Source organism: Lutra lutra, chromosome 9, assembly GCF_902655055.1.
Source record: "Lutra lutra chromosome 9, mLutLut1.2, whole genome shotgun sequence".
Lineage (NCBI taxonomy): Eukaryota > Metazoa > Chordata > Mammalia > Carnivora > Mustelidae > Lutra > Lutra lutra.
The window spans coordinates 59,507,419-59,523,228 of record NC_062286.1 but is presented as its reverse complement, the minus strand read 5'-3'; the positions used below and the strand labels follow the sequence as shown (position 1 = coordinate 59,523,228).

General features: G+C 39.5%; 1 long non-coding RNA gene across 1 annotated transcript in view; it reads right to left on the bottom strand.

Moving 5' to 3' along the window:
- LOC125109474 (uncharacterized) overlaps positions 1-15,810 on the bottom strand; it is a 217,648-nt gene that overhangs the window by 80,043 nt on the left and 121,795 nt on the right. The window contains exon 4 of the long non-coding RNA XR_007130242.1: positions 4,093-4,285. This is a non-coding gene — a long non-coding RNA (uncharacterized LOC125109474). The remainder of the gene's footprint in view (positions 1-4,092; positions 4,286-15,810) is intronic.

Here is a 15,810-nt window from a genome sequence, read left to right as displayed (position 1 = left end):
GAATCAACCACACTGACATGCTGAACGAGAGAGGAGTCAAAGATAATTTCCAGATGGGTAATGAGGAAGAATATGGCAGGCCTGTCATATTTTATGTTTCCAACTTACGTTTCTTCTTGCATATTTCTGCCTTTCATGATTTTTCTAGATAGTAGAGTTTTGTTATTCTTTTTCTCCTCTCTCTAGTGTTTAAAAAGTTTTAATTCCCATCTTTATATGGCTAATGGCTACCCTTACATATTTAAGCCTACATTTTCATATTAACAAAAATTAACAGGTGCTCACTCTCAAACAGAATGGGAGATTTACCTGTCTACCTCTCTCCATCCTCATCCCCACCTCTTTCAGACTTTGTTGGTATTATTATATTTGGAACTGTATTTTGGGACTGGAGTCATATCTAGTCATGAGTGCTATTTGATTATGCTATGCAAAATACTCCCCCTAAAACAGGATCAATATCAAGCTGCCAAAAATATATTAGAAGTTATAGAAACTTGTACCCCAAAGCCCACTATGAATTTCAGTTTATCATGTTAATTTCTATTAATTCCTAACTATCTCTAAATTGTCTCAATTTTCAATACTGCTATATTTTCTATTTTTCTAAATTTTATTTTAGCTTTACTGCTCAAGATCTCATGATTTAGCATATTTCCTATTCTTATCTGAGTTTGCATGCTTCTAGAATAAGATATGCAGCTTTAGTTGCTGCACCTTAAGGAAATCATGAGGGGTATTTAGAAGAACAGAAAAATACAATAAAGTATTTGAAAAGAAAGGGGTGCTGGTGAATAGGAACCAATAAAAATTATCAGGCATTTTAGGTTTAGGAGAGCAGTCATTTAGAGGACATATGGTTAAGGCCTTTAAAATCAAAAGGCAAAAATCAGGTGAATCTATTGATAGAATCCTTACCCTGACATTAGAACATGTCTTGAAACTTTAAAGTTTCAATCTAATGAATTTAGAGGAAAAAAATCAAGGCACTTTACAATAGCTAGTTTTGCTCGATACCTTCTTTTGTCACTTCAGGTCTAATCTGTGTCCTTCTCTGCCCTGCTTTAGTGCTGGGAGGCTGACCTTTATGGACTGCAGCAACAAGCTCCCTTGCCCTTTGGCTAAGGCTGGCTTTGGTGAGCAAGGTGGTGCTGAGAGGCACTGTGGCAGGAGACGGGAAGGTGGAGAAGCATGAGGTTAGGCTATTTATTGCCCCTCTCCATTGCTTCCTCTCTAACAGCATGTTCAGGGTTACCACGCTGGTTCAGCAGCTCTCTCCATATTCTATCTGGGTTCTAGGAAACACATTCTCCCTTTCTCACTTCAAATTTATGGGCAGCAATAGCTCCTCATTGTTGTTAACCCCAGACACTGCATTAACCCCTGCTGATTTCTATAAACCCTGCTCATCCCTTGTGAGTCGTGCCTTTACTAACTTCCCTCAGTTACCTTCATGGAGTACATAATCCATTTCCAGACCCTGGCTGAACCCTGACTGCTGCATGAATGCACCTAGAGATCTCTGTACCTAAGAAATAGTACAAGAGACTACCCCTAGCTTTGTGAAATAGGCCAATCTTATAGCACTTTGAATTATTGGGTCCAAGCGGCAGCTGTTGGGCTCAGTGGTTGGGTTGCAGTAAGTTTTTTCTTTTAGAAAATGGATGTTCCCACTATAAATCATTTTGGGAACTGGATAATCCCCATGTAGGAAAGAAACTGAAGGAAGGACTTCTGCTTCTCTCTGGATTAGGGATCCATTTGGTTCTGGACTTTGAGGTATGGAGAGGAGTTGAGCAGGCTCAGGTCGGCATTGAGCTCTCCCCGGGGTGGCAGCACTATCAAGCTTCTGTGCTTGTCAGGAATGAGAGCAAACAACAGCAGCTCAGAGACAGAAATAACCAGCATTTGAGGGCCTGGGATAAGGAAACCCTGGCCTAGAAAGGCATTGTATCCACATTCTGACCCCATCAAAAAGTAGGAAACATTGTCAAGATGCTCCCTTTGGCCCAAAGGAAAAGAGTTTCTCTTTCCTGAAGCTGAGAGGGGGGCAACAGTAGGAAAAACTGAGCCCATGACAGCCAATCTCCTGAAGATCAAAGCAGTGTATTGAGAAGGCCAGAGGGGATAAATAAAAAAGCTCTATTTTAGAGTTTTATATACAAAGAGTACAAATAAAGTTTCGGATGTAGTTAAAAGCACCTTGAGACAGGTGACTTTCTAGCAAAGGGACTGCTAGGATAGAATGCTATTGTAATTTGGGTATAAAATGGAAGGACACTTTCCACTGTAGTTATTTACTGGGAAGCTAGGGACACATCAATTCATTTTCTCTGTATTGGAGATAGGAATAATTCTTGGAGCTTTCACAAAGTAGATGTGACACCCTGATTCCTATTTTGGTTTAATGGACTTCAGAGCTCACGAGGGGCCAAACCAACTCTCATTAGTCATATGAGACTTGCACGTTTACCAAGAACTTGCCCTGGCCAGAAGGAAGGGTCCTATGTACCAGCTGAAAGGACATCACCTGCTGATCTCTATTATAATGTGGAGCCTGGACTTAGTTTACTAAGCAGGACACCTAGGCACCATCCAAAAATATTGCTGTGAGTTATTACATAGGATCAAATGCATTTCTCAAGATTTAAAAAAATATCAATTAACTTAAAATATTAAGAATTTTGTAATAGCTCAAGAAGACAAGTTACTTAGAAATGACTGAGAAATTCCTGAGAAATTGACTCTCATACAATGATCTCTCCCATTTTTGGAAAATGTTAATCAAACTTTAGGGGTCTAACTAGCTTAAAATTTTAACACAAATTCTTCTGTGAGCCAAATTCTATATATTATTGAAGGCTCTCTCCTGGCTGCCACCACCAATTATGTATGACTAGATTCAAAAGTCCCACTGCAGTGACACTGTTTCTTCACATGTGTAGTCATTACTCTCTTCTCAGGAGACTGTGAGCCTTCCTCCAGGAGGGCTTTTTCTGGATGAGAGAAGGAGACCCCACGTGGCCTGTTCTCCCTCATCTGTTCCTTTGCCATCTGACCAGAGTGTATCTGCAGAGCACCAAGCTACCCTGCTTCCCTGTCCCTTTTTGACCTTTTTACTTAGAGTGGAAGTAATCTCCAAGAGCATGTGACTCAGCTGCATAATGTCAGGGATTAGGCTGAACTATTACAGACACAGTGGGTTAACAGCCAAGGAGCAGTTCCTCTGACTCGAGCTGCCCAGGGTTTTCTGAGGATTCATTCTCTGGCAACGATGCCACTCAGACGGTAATAGCTTCATAACCCCAAGGAGAAATTCTGAATTACAACATGGCAAGATCCAGGACAGGTGAGCTCATTTTCTGGGTGCACATTATCTTAACTATACCAACTTGAATAAAACCTCCAAGGAAGTGTAGTGGTTTTGTTTCTAATTTCTTCCATCTTAATTCTGTTACGCTTATAATTCCATTACACACTATGACCAGCACAGCTTAATTACACATGGGATTACAGGGATGCTAAACTGCGTCTGTGTCATGAGGTTAGACATCCTAATGTCACCTCCATTGGCCCTGCAGGATGGGAGTGGGCTGTTATCCACTGCATCTTCAATATCAGTGTCACAAAGGGAAATATCTATGGACATCAGAAAACTGAAAGGAAGCTTTTAGTGGACTTTTAAGCTTTTCACAGGACTTTTCACTGGACTTTTAGAAGGCCAGTTTATTTCTGAAATAGGCAAATTAGAGTAGTCTTCAATACCAGTTTGCCCAGACAGCGTAAGTTTTTGGAAAAACAGACAGATGTTTTCCTATGTGGTAATTAAATAGTAATTAATATGTTAAAATCAGTCAAACATTTAAAGTGTAAATCCTTATGTTGACAGGAGGGAATGGGCACAAACCTGACTTCTGGGAACCTGAGACTGTTCTTTGGATTTTTATCAGAATGAACCTCATCAGAATTGGCTTCTTCAATTAAAGCAATATTCTTAATTGGGTTTGAGGCTTATTAAAGTGGCTACGTGGTCAAAGGGCAACAGTCTGCAATGATTGAAGCATCCCAAAGAAAGAACTGGCAAAAACTTACCTGGATTTAGGGGCTGCCTTGAGATATCTTTCTCTGATATTTTATGCAGATCGTGCATGTGGTGCAGAGCCTATTTTGGTTCTGTCTGTCCGGGCACAGAGATCAGTCAGCTAGCACACACGTCCACTGCCAATGACTAAGTGCCCTTCAATTGTTCAGAGGATTCTCAGAAGTTCAGAGGGCTGTGCTCTCCCTGCTAAGACAAGTTCATTTTGTTAATGCTGTGGGTTTTCTCTTTCAGAAATAAATGTAGGAAAACTGGCAGTTCCTCAAAAGGTTAAATATAGAATTACTGTATAGCCCAGTAATTCCACTTCTAGGGTGTATATCCAGAAGCATTGAAAACAGGTACCCAAGCAAATCCTTGTACATGAAGGATCATAGAAGCAGTATACACAATAGCCAAAAGGTAGAAACAATCTATCAGTGGATGAATTGATAAACAAATTGTGGTATATACATACAATATTCAGTCATAAAAAAGGAATGAAGTGCTGATATATGGTACAATGTGGATGAATCTTGAAAACATTATGCTAAATGAAAGAAGTCAGGTACAGAAGGTCACATAGCATACAAGACCATTTATATGACATATCCAGAAATGGTGAATTTGTAGAGTCAGAAAGCAGACTGCTGTTTGCCAAAAATCTATAGGTTGTTAGGTATAGGATTTCTTTATGGAGTCATAAAAATAGTTTGGAACTGGATATAGCTGGTAGTTGCACAATATTGTGGTATTAATGCCAATGAATTGTTCACTTTAAAATGGCTAATGTTATGTGAATTTCTCTTAATAAAAATAATTTTAAAATAAATGTAAAACACATTTGATTCAGTTCTCTGCATTAAGTACATTGTAACTCAGAATGCACTTCAATCCTAGGACGTATATGTCATAGGTAGAGAAACAAACAACTGTTTGCACCAGGTCCTGACAATGAGAAGCGACTTCAGCCACCTGTAACATACCAGATTCATAAAGAGAAGCCTGACAGTTCACCAGGGAGAGAAATGATACCTGGTCCTCATTTTTGCTGGCAGCTGTTTTGCAATAGAAGAGCCAGCCATTCACCTCTCTGACAGCAACAGAGCACAAGATTAAATTTTTTCATACTTTACAAAAAGGGTATTTCAATAGAAAATTGATATACTGTTTTTTATGAAAAGAAATCTCACATTTGGCAATCTGCAAAAGAAAAATGACATATTTCTTACCATAGATTCCATTGCATTTAAATTCTCAGTGCAAAGATAAAGGCAAGAATTCTCTACTTCTCAGGGTCAGAATGTGTCAGAATTGCCCTTCATCATAAAATCAAAGGAGTAAAAACAATAATTAAGTCTTTGGAAGATAAACCCAGTGAGAAAAAATAAGAAAAAAAATAAGACAGTGGTATAGGAATTGAGTATTTGCAGGATGTCACGGGGGGGTGGTGATCATTTGCCCTTCCTTCCCAGAGAAAAGAGGGAGGAAGCCTGCCTGTACAGAGGGGCTTCTATTCAACAATGATAGGTTCTTGCTTCAGGACTTCAAACAGACTGAAACAAGACATGAAGGGAAGCTACAAAGTTCCTTCAGGAGGCATTTAAGACTCTAGGAAGCTGATGAATGTGATGAGCTGTGAAGAGGCAGCTCACTTCTCTGACTCTGGGAGAACTGCAATGGATCAGGATCTTTCTTTCTTTCTTTCTTTTTTTTTTTTCCTTTAGAAAAGGCAGCTATCTGTCTGGTATTTTGATAGACCTTGTTACCTGTATGTAATTTAATTCCTTCATGATGACTTTCTTGTCTTTTTTCTTTCTTTCTTTCCTTTAAGTTGAAGTATTTTTTATATACAATGTTACATTAGTTTCAGGTGTACAATATAATGATTTTACAAGTCTGTAAGTTATGCTGTGCTCACCACAGGTGTGTCTGCCATCTGTCGCCATATAGTGCTATCATAATACCACTGCAATTTCCGGTGCTGTACCTTTCATCCTTGTGACTTACTCATTCCATAACTGGAAGCCAGTATCTCTCATTGACTCATTTTGCCCATAACTCTCCTCCATAACCTCCTCCTCCCTCCCTGTCTGGCAACCACCAGTCTGTTCTCTGTATTTAGGAGTCTGTTTCTGCTTTTTTTTTTTTTTTTTTTTTTTGGTTAATTTGTTTTGTTCTTTAGTTTCCACATATAAATGAAATCACGGGCCATTTGTCTTTCTCTGACTTATTTCACTTAATATAATATCCTCTAGGTCCATCCATGTTGTTGCACATGGCAAGGTATCATTCTTTTTTTATGGCTGAGTAACACTTTCTTGTTGCCTTAATCTTTGTGAGGATAAGGAACAAAGTCATTATACCTATGAAATAACTTTCAAACAGTTGAAGCTGATAGCAATAGGCTCATCCCCAACCCTAGATAAATTTTCCATGCTCTGGGTGAAAGAATCTTAATTCTTCACTTGTTCATTTTTTGTGGCATTCTTATCACTATTTTAAAGCTCTTTATTATTTTCTGAAATCATTTTCATGATTGGGTAACCTAACTTTAGAAAATAAGCTTAAAGGCAATCTGAATAAATGTACAAAAATAACAACATATTTGAGTCATTCATACACTTGCTCTCAAGGATGGTCACAATTGTTCTATAGGGCCACGAATGCCCTTGTTTGGGAGAGTTTGTGGTTTGCAGTATGGGGCTCAGTGGAGGCCAGGGAGCAAGGAGAAGCAGCTCCCTTTCACTGTTCTATGAGTACTTGATTAGAAAATAAAAACTGGCCCTGGAGCCAAGAATTCCTCAAATTAAATATTAAACACTCAACTGGGCAAGCCTTACTCTTTTTCTGCTTTTATATATTACAAGGCCAAATGCAAAGAAACAACAAATGGCTTACTTACCACACATGGCCAATAAACTGTAGAACCAAAATTAGAATTTAGGAGTACCTTATTGCCAATCTAGTGCTCAGTCTATTGAACTAGGAACACTGTTCAAATTTAGAGGCCTGGTTAGTATAATAAATATAACTCTGATAATATTCACTTAAACATTCTACAAAAATATCTTATAATCTCATACTGGTAGTAGTTTGATGTTTTGATCAAATTGACATTTTCACACTTCCTTAGTTATGAGATTTTTAAAAAAGACTTATTGATTTATAAAGCAATAAAGCAAAGCAAGACTGTCAACCAAAATATTTAAATAACAAGTAATTTTCACTTGCATTTATTGCTTTTATGAGTCTTCATGGCACAGAGGTTATGGTAGTAGCAGCAATATGAAGTCTCTGGATAACTTTTTGGTAGGGGAAAACGTCTGTCAAAATTACATGATATGCTCAGCTTTTAGGATTCTGGGTAAAAGCTTCAGGCCAAAGGTTAGACTTGGTCTTATACTTTTAACTTTTCACCTTCAAGGAGAATTACAATGCATCATATTTGGGAGTTCCTAACAAAATTCTTGGCTAGATCTGAGTCACTTAGAAAAACAAATGACCTGGAAAACAGGGAATAAAGTATGATGAAATTTATTTTCAAGTAGAAGAGCAAAAGATAAACAAGAAAAATGAAATGCAGAACTTGGACAAAAAAGAAACAAGGTAGGTTTATCTCAAAGCATAACCTGAAATCCAAAATTTTCACAGGATGATATAAATCCCAATTACTCAGAACAAATCCTTTTCTGTAAAAAGAAATTCAAGATAAAGGGAGGCCGTGGAATATGGAAGCTCTGGCAAGCACCTGCTTTCCATTACCATTGGTGGGGGGATGCAGTGGTTTCTAGCTCCACTCAGGCCTTTTAGAAGACTCTTTAGTTACTGGGTCATGCCCCTATGCAATAATTACTTGACTCACTGAAACACTATGGGTATGGGTATGTCTTGGTAACAAGAACAGGGCAATTGGACACAAGCCATGTTGAGCATGGAAGGTGGCAACCCAGATGGGCTGCAGGGTTAGTAAGTTGTTCATACAAGTAGATATCAAGATCTATTCCAGCGATTAAACCAAGATGAGAACCAAGGTGATGAACAGATCTCAGAGCTAAGAGCAGAGCTTAAGTCCAGTGGCAACATTAAGTTGGGATCTAAGGCAGTAGCCAGATATTTCAGACAAGAGAAAAGTATGGAGTGTTGGAGAATCAGGGAGAATTAAAAAACCTTCACTTAATACTTAGATTTCTAGTTTCAATGGCTTGTTTTGGTCTACCCAATTGTTGTGGGTTGAATGGTAGCCCCCTAAAAGATCTGTTTATGTCTAACTTCTAGAATTGTGAATGTGACCTTCTTGGGCAAAGGGGTCTTGGGGTGCCTGGTGGTTCAGTCAGTTAAGCATCTAACTGTTGGTTTTGGCTCAGGTCCTGATCTCATGGATGGTGAGATAGAGCCCCATGTCAGGCTCTGTGCTCAACAGGGAGTCTGCTTGAAGATTCTCTTCCTCTGCTCCTTCCTCACTCACACTTGTGTGCTCTAAAATAAATAAATAAATCTTAAAAAAAAAAAAAAGAAAAGGGGTCTTTGCAGATGGAATTAAAAGTATATTAAGATGACATCATACTGGATTAGTGGGGTGGGACCTAAATCCAATGACAAGAGTCTTTAAAAGAGACAACAGAGGAGGAGAAAAAGAAGAGAAGAGGAGAAACCATGTGAAAAAAGGCAGAGAATGGAGTTATGTAGCACACCAAGGAATGCTGGGAGACACCAGATGTTGGTGGGTTGGAAGAGGTAAGGATTCTCCCCTAGAGCCAATGGAGGGAGCACAGTTCTGCCTAAACCTTGATTTCAGACTTCCAACTTCTACAATGGTGAGAGAAAACATTTCTGTTAGTTTTTTTTTTTTAAAGATTTTATTTATTTATTTGACAGAGAGAGATCACAAGTAGGCAGAGAGGCAGGCAGAGAGAGAGAGAGGGAAGCAGGCTCCCTGCTGAGCAGAGAGCCTGATGTGGGACTCGATCCCAGGACCCTGAGATCATGACCTGAGCCGAAGGCAGCGGCTTAACCCACTGAGCCACCCAGGCACCCACATTTCTGTTAGTTTTAAGTCACTAAGTTTGTGGTCATTTTTTACAGCAGCCCTAGGAAACTAGTACAATAATTATGCTGTGCTTCTCATGAAGAGCTATCTTTTTTTTTTAAAGATTTTATTTATTTATCTGACAGAGAGAGATCACAAGTAGATGGAGAGGCAGGCAGAGAGAGAGAAGGAGGGAAGCAGGCTCCCCGCTGAGCAAAGAGCCCAATGGGGGACTCGATCCCAGGACCTGAGCCGAAGGCAGCGGCCCAACCCACTGAGCCACCCAGGCGCCCTCTCATGAAGAGCTATCTTAAAAGCCTTACATGACTTCTACCACCACCATCTATCTCTGTGGGTATGTGTACACATACATGCATTCATGCACACACACACACACACACACACACACACACACACACACCCCAACAGCCCCAAACAAGAGCTCCTGGAGTGGCAGATAGGGTGTAAGCATCAGGGTACTGAGTAGGAGTATGCTTCTCTCAATCTTTCTAGACTCCTAGCTGCTGAGGTTTTTCCAGTACCTACAGGGGGAAACAAATCATTACTTAATAAGTGGGATTTATTTAAAGCATTATATTTTTCAAAACATGGTGTATAAAATTTAAAAGATTCCTTAGTAGTAAGAGATTTAGAGCCATAGTTCTAAATAATTTGGTTTTTTTTGAAGATCTCTGGGGGTGATGACAGGAATTCCTAAGACTAGGTTTAAAATATTTTTATTTTTTTAAAAGATTTTATTTATTTGACAGAAAGAGAGATCGCAAGCAGGTAGAGAGGCAGGCAGAGAGTGAGGGGGAAGCAGGCTCCCCACTGAGCAGAGAGCCCAATGTGGGGCTCGATCCCAGGACCCTGAAATCATGACCTGAGCTGAAGGCAGAGGCTTTAACCCACTGAGCCACGCAGGTGCCCCCTAAGACTAGGTTTAAATTGTCCCAAGACATAGCTATTCTATAACTGGAATTGCTCCATGTTTTGTTTTTGTTTGTTTGTTTGTTTACTTTTGCAGGTATTACTTAAGTGAACTCTTGAGAATGGAAAGTACCTGTTAATCTGCAACTTATTGAAAATCTAGGGGGAAGGAACAAGATGGGAAAAGAGTAGGAGACCAAGATAACACCAGGCTCCAGGAGTTCAGCTAGATAGTCATCAAACCATTCTGAACACGTACAGACTCAACAGGAGATAGAAGAGAAGAAAAGCAGCAATTATAGGAACAGAAAATCCACCACTTTCTAGAAGATAAGACGTGCAGAGAAGTGAATTCAAAGCCATGGGAAGATAGACCATGGGGGGAGGGGCCAGCTCCTGGCAAGTAAGAGAGCAGTGAAGTACAAAATCAGAACTTTTAGAAGTCTGCTCCACTGAGGGACATCACTCTAGAGGCTAAGCACGGGGTGGAGCCTTTGCTGGGACAGTGTGGTCTCAGGACCCATGGGGACACAAAAAGACCAGGGGTATCTCAGTGTGGCAGAGCACCCACGAATCAGAACAGGGAACCTGGGTGCAGAGACGGAGCCAAGTAGTGGGTTCTCAGCTCGGGATTACCTTAAACCATGATCCAAGGCACAGTTGGGGCACTGCTCTTTGAGCAGGGACCGCACAAGTGGCAGATCTGTGGAGACCCCTCCTTCCTCCTCTGGGAAGAGCAGTGTGGGAGTGCATGCAGGAATCTGTTGAGTTTAGGGAGTGCATGCAGGAATCTGTTGAGTTTAGAGACTCCAAATGGGGCCATGCACAGGAGATAGAAATGCTTGGTCAGCAGCTGGGTGAGTGTAAGGGCCTACTTAGCCAGAGCAAATCCATCTCGGTTGAACAGCCATTTTGTTGTTTGTGCAGTAAAACATAAACTGACCCTGCCACCCCCCTCCACCCCCAGAGGAACTTACTTAGAAGCAAGTCCGGGAAACCAGTAAAATATGGTCGACCAGTCCCTGATAACAGAGCCCAGAATACAAGGACGAGTCAGGCCAGGTGGAGACGTCCAATCAGTAAAGCACATATACTATCTCCCTAACTACCAAAGAATGTGGGCCCCACCTTTTGGGTGCCAATTCTGACCAAGATGATAGGCTAGTTCAAATAGCTACTATAGGGTGAATTGTAATTCAATTGGCCACCTGTGTGTGACCTAGCATGACTGTGCAGCTTTCTCTGTGTGTTACAATCTCATTGGCCACCTGTGTGTGGCCAGGCTCAACCACATAGCCTTTGCTCTATATAAGTTAGTCTGTGAGGCTGGGAGGGGTCACGCTCTCTGTAAGAAATGGCCCTGACCGGTCGGTTTGATACTGGCGCGAAATAAAGCTTTGCTTGACCTTCACTATGTATCAGTCTCGCTCCTTTGATCACGGACCCCATCAGTGAGCACAGAGTGTGGCTGGAGAACAAGGAGATGGAAGGGCTTGACAGCTTTTCTCTGAGGGTGCACTGAGGAGTGGGGCCCTGAGCTCTTGGCTCCTACAGGGTCGGAGATTGGGAGACCTCCATTTTCATCCCCATCCTCCAAAGCTCTACAGAAAGCATTCAGGGAACAAAAGCTACCAAGAGCAAACCCAAGCAGATTACTTAGCCTAGCCCCTGGCAAGGGTGGTGCAATTCTGCCTTGGGTAAAAACATTTGAGAATCACTGCAACAGGCTCCTCCCCCAGAAGATCAGCAAGAACATCCAGCCAAGGCCAAGTTCATCGATCAGTGAGAACTGTAGAACTCCAGATCTAAGGGAAAGCAACAGAATTCGTGGCTTTTTTTTACCATGATCTTTAGTCTTTCAAAGTTAAATTTTTTAAATTTTATTTTTTCTTATTTTATTTTTAAAATTTTTCCTCTTTCCTCTTTTAACGTTTTTTAACTATTTTTATTTTATAAATACCTTTTTAAAAATCTTTTTCAATTTTTATTGTTATAGTCATATTTTATATCTTCATTGTATTTAACCTTCTTTCTTATATACATATAGGGTTTTTTTTTTTTCTTTAAAAATTTAGGATACAACTTCTTCTAATAGATCAAAATATACCCTGAATCTGGCACATAGCTTTGTCCTAGCCTCCAGCCTGGTCACATTTTTCCCTCTTTTTTGTTTTTTCTCTTTTTTCAACCAACTTCTTATCTCATCAATTCATTTTTTAGGATCTTTTTAAACTTTCATCTTTACAGTCATATTCCATCCCTTCATTTTATTTACCCTTATTTTTGTATATACAAAAGTTTTTCATTCTTTAAAATTTTGGGAGGTAGTTTCTCCTAACAGACCAAAATACACCCTAAATCAAGTGTGTAGCTCTGTTCTATTTACCTGTCATATATATATATATATATATATATATATAATTCCCCCCCCCCTTTCTTCTCTCTCCAGTTTTGGGTCTCTTCTGATTTGGTTAGTGTATATTTTTCTGGAATAGTGTCATTCCTACCCTTTAAGCATTTTGTTCTCTCATTCATCTATTCTTACCTGGATAAAAAGACAAGGCAGAAAAACTCACCACAAAAAAAAGAACAAAAGGCAGCACTGATGGCTAGGGACCTAATCAATATGGACATTAGTAATATGTCAGAACTAGAGTTCAGAATGATGATTATCAAGGTGCTAGCTGGGCTTGAAAGAAGCATGGAAGATATTAGAGGATTTCTTTCTGGAGAAATAAAATCCCTTTCTGGAGAAATGAAAGAACTAAAATCTAACCAAGTTGAAATTGAAAAACATATTAATGAGCTGCAATAAAAAATGGAGGTTCTTACTACTAGGATAAATGAGGCAGAAGAGAGAATTAGTGATTTAGAAGGCCAAATGATAGAAAATAAAGAAGCTGAGCAAAAGAGAGACAAAAAACTACTGGATCATGAGGCGAGAATTTGAGAGATAAGTGATACCATAAGATGAAACAATATTAGAATAATTGGGATCCCAGAAGAAGAAGAAAGAGAGAGGGGGGCAGAAGGTATATTGGAGCAAATTATAGCAGAGAATTTCCCTAATTTGGCAAAGGGAACAAGCATCAAAATCCAGGAGACACAAAGAATCCCCCTCAAAATCAATAAAAATAGGTCCACACCCCATCATCTAATAGCAAAACTTACAAGTCCCAGTGACAAAGAGAAAATCCTGAAAACAGCTCAGGACAAGAGGTCGGTAACCTACAATGGTACAAATATTAGATTAGGAGCAAACCTATCCAGAGACCTGGCAGGCTATAAAGGACTGGGATGATCTATTCAGAGCACTAAATGAGAAAAAAATGCAACCAAGAATACTATATCCAGTTAGGCTGTCATTGAAAATAGAAGAAGAGGGGTGCCTGGGTGGTTCAGTTGGTTTGGCAACTGCCTTCAGCTCAGGTCATGAGCCCAGAGTCCCAGGATTGAGTCCCACATTGGGTTCCCAGCTCCATGGGGAGTCTGCTTCTCCCTCTGACCTTCTCCCTCCTCATGCTCTCTCTTACTCTCTCTCAATAAATAAATAAAATCTTAAAAAAAAATAAAATAGAAGGAGAGATTAAAAAGCTTCTAGGACAAACAAAAACTAAAAGAATTTGCAAACACCAAACCAGCCCTACAGGAAATTTTGAAAGGGGTCCTCTAAGCAAAGAGAGAACCTAACAGTAACAGACCAGAAAGGAACAGAGACAATATATGGTAATAGTCACCTTACAGGCAATACTATGGCACTCAATTCATATCTTTCAGTAGTTACCCTGAATGTAAATGGGCTAAATGCCCCCAATCAAAAGACACAGGGCATCAGAATGGATAAAAAAACAAAACCCATCAATATACTGGGTTTTAGACCCAAAGACACCTCCAGATTTAAAGTGAGGGGGTGGAAAACAATTTACCATGCTAATGAACATCAAAAGAAAGCTGGGGTGGCAATCCTTATATCAGATCAATTAGATTTTAAGCCAAAGACTATAATAAGAGATGAGAAAGGACACTATATCATACTCAAAGGGTCTGTCCAATAAGAAGATCTAACAGTTATAAATATTTACACCCCTAACATGGAGCAGCTAACTATATAAACCAATTAATAACAAAATCAAAGAAACACATCAACAATAATACAGTAATAGTAGGGGACATTAACACCCCCTTCACTGAAATGGACAGATCATCTAAGCAAAAGATCAACAAGGAAATAAAGGCTTTAAATGAAAACACTGGACCAGATGGACATCACAGATATATTCCGAACATGCCATCTCAAAACAACAGAATACACATTCTTTTCTAGTGCCCGTGGAACTTTCTCCAGAACAGAGCACATCCTGGGTAACACATCAGGGTCTCAACTGGTACCAAAAGACTGGGATCATTCCCTGCATATTTTCAGGCCATATTGCTCTGAAACTAGAACTCAATCACAAGAGGAAAGTTGGAAAGAACTCAAATACATGGAGGCTAAAGAGCATACTACTAAAGAATGAATGGGTCAACCAGGAAATTGAAGAATTTTAAAAATTCATGGAAACAAATGAAAATGAAAACACAACTGTTCTAAATCTTTGGGACACAGCAAAAGCAGTCCTGAGAGGAAAGTATATAGCAATACAAGCCTTTCTCAAGAGACAAGAAAAGTCTCAAGTACACAACCTAACCCTACACCTAAAGAACCAGAGAAAGAACAGCAAAGAAAGCCCAAACCCAGCAGGAGAAGAGAAATAATAAAGATCAGAGCAGAAAGAAATCAATGAAATAGAACAAACCAATGACACTGAGAGCTGGTTCTTAGAAAGAATAGATAAGATTGATAAACCCCTGGCCAGACTTATAAAAAGAAAAGCGAGAGGACCCAAATTAATAAAATAATGAATGAAAGAGAGATCACAACCAACACCAAAGAAATACAAAGAATTATAAGAACATATTATGAGCAACTATACACTAGCAATCTGGAAGTTATGGATGCATTCCTAGAGACACATAAACTACTAAAACGGAACCAGGAAGACATAGAAAACCTGAACAGACCCATAACGAGAAAGGAGATTGAAACAGTCATCAAAAATATCCCAACAAACAAGAGCCCAGAGCCAGACTGTGTCTGGGGAAGTCTACTAAACATTTAAAGAAGAATTAATGCCTATTCTCCTGAAACTGTTCCAAAAAATAGAAATGGAAGGAAAACTTCCAAACTCATTTTATGAGGCCAGCATCACCTTGATCCCAAAACCAGACAAAGACCCCATCAAAAAGGAGAATTATAGACCAATATCCTTGATGAACATGGATGCAAAATTTCTCACCAAAATAATAGCCAAAGGATCGAATAGTACATTAAAAGAATTATTCACCATGACCAAGTGGGATTTATTCCTGGACTGAAAGTTTGGTTCAACATTGGCAAATCAATCAATGGGATACAATAGATTAATAAAAGAAAGAACAGAAACTATATGATACTCTCAATAGATGCTGAAAAAGCATTTGACAAAGTAAAACATACTTCTTTAATCAAAACTCTTCACAGCGTTCTAAAACTCAACACAGTGTTCTCAAACTCAACACACACAAAACAGATAATCATGTCAAAAAATGGGCAGAAGACATGAACAGACACTTCTCCAATGAAGACATACAAATGGCTATCAGACACATGAAAAAATGTTCATCATCAGTAGCCATCAGGGAGATTCAAATCAAAACCACATTGAGATACCACCTTATAACAGTTAGAACGGCC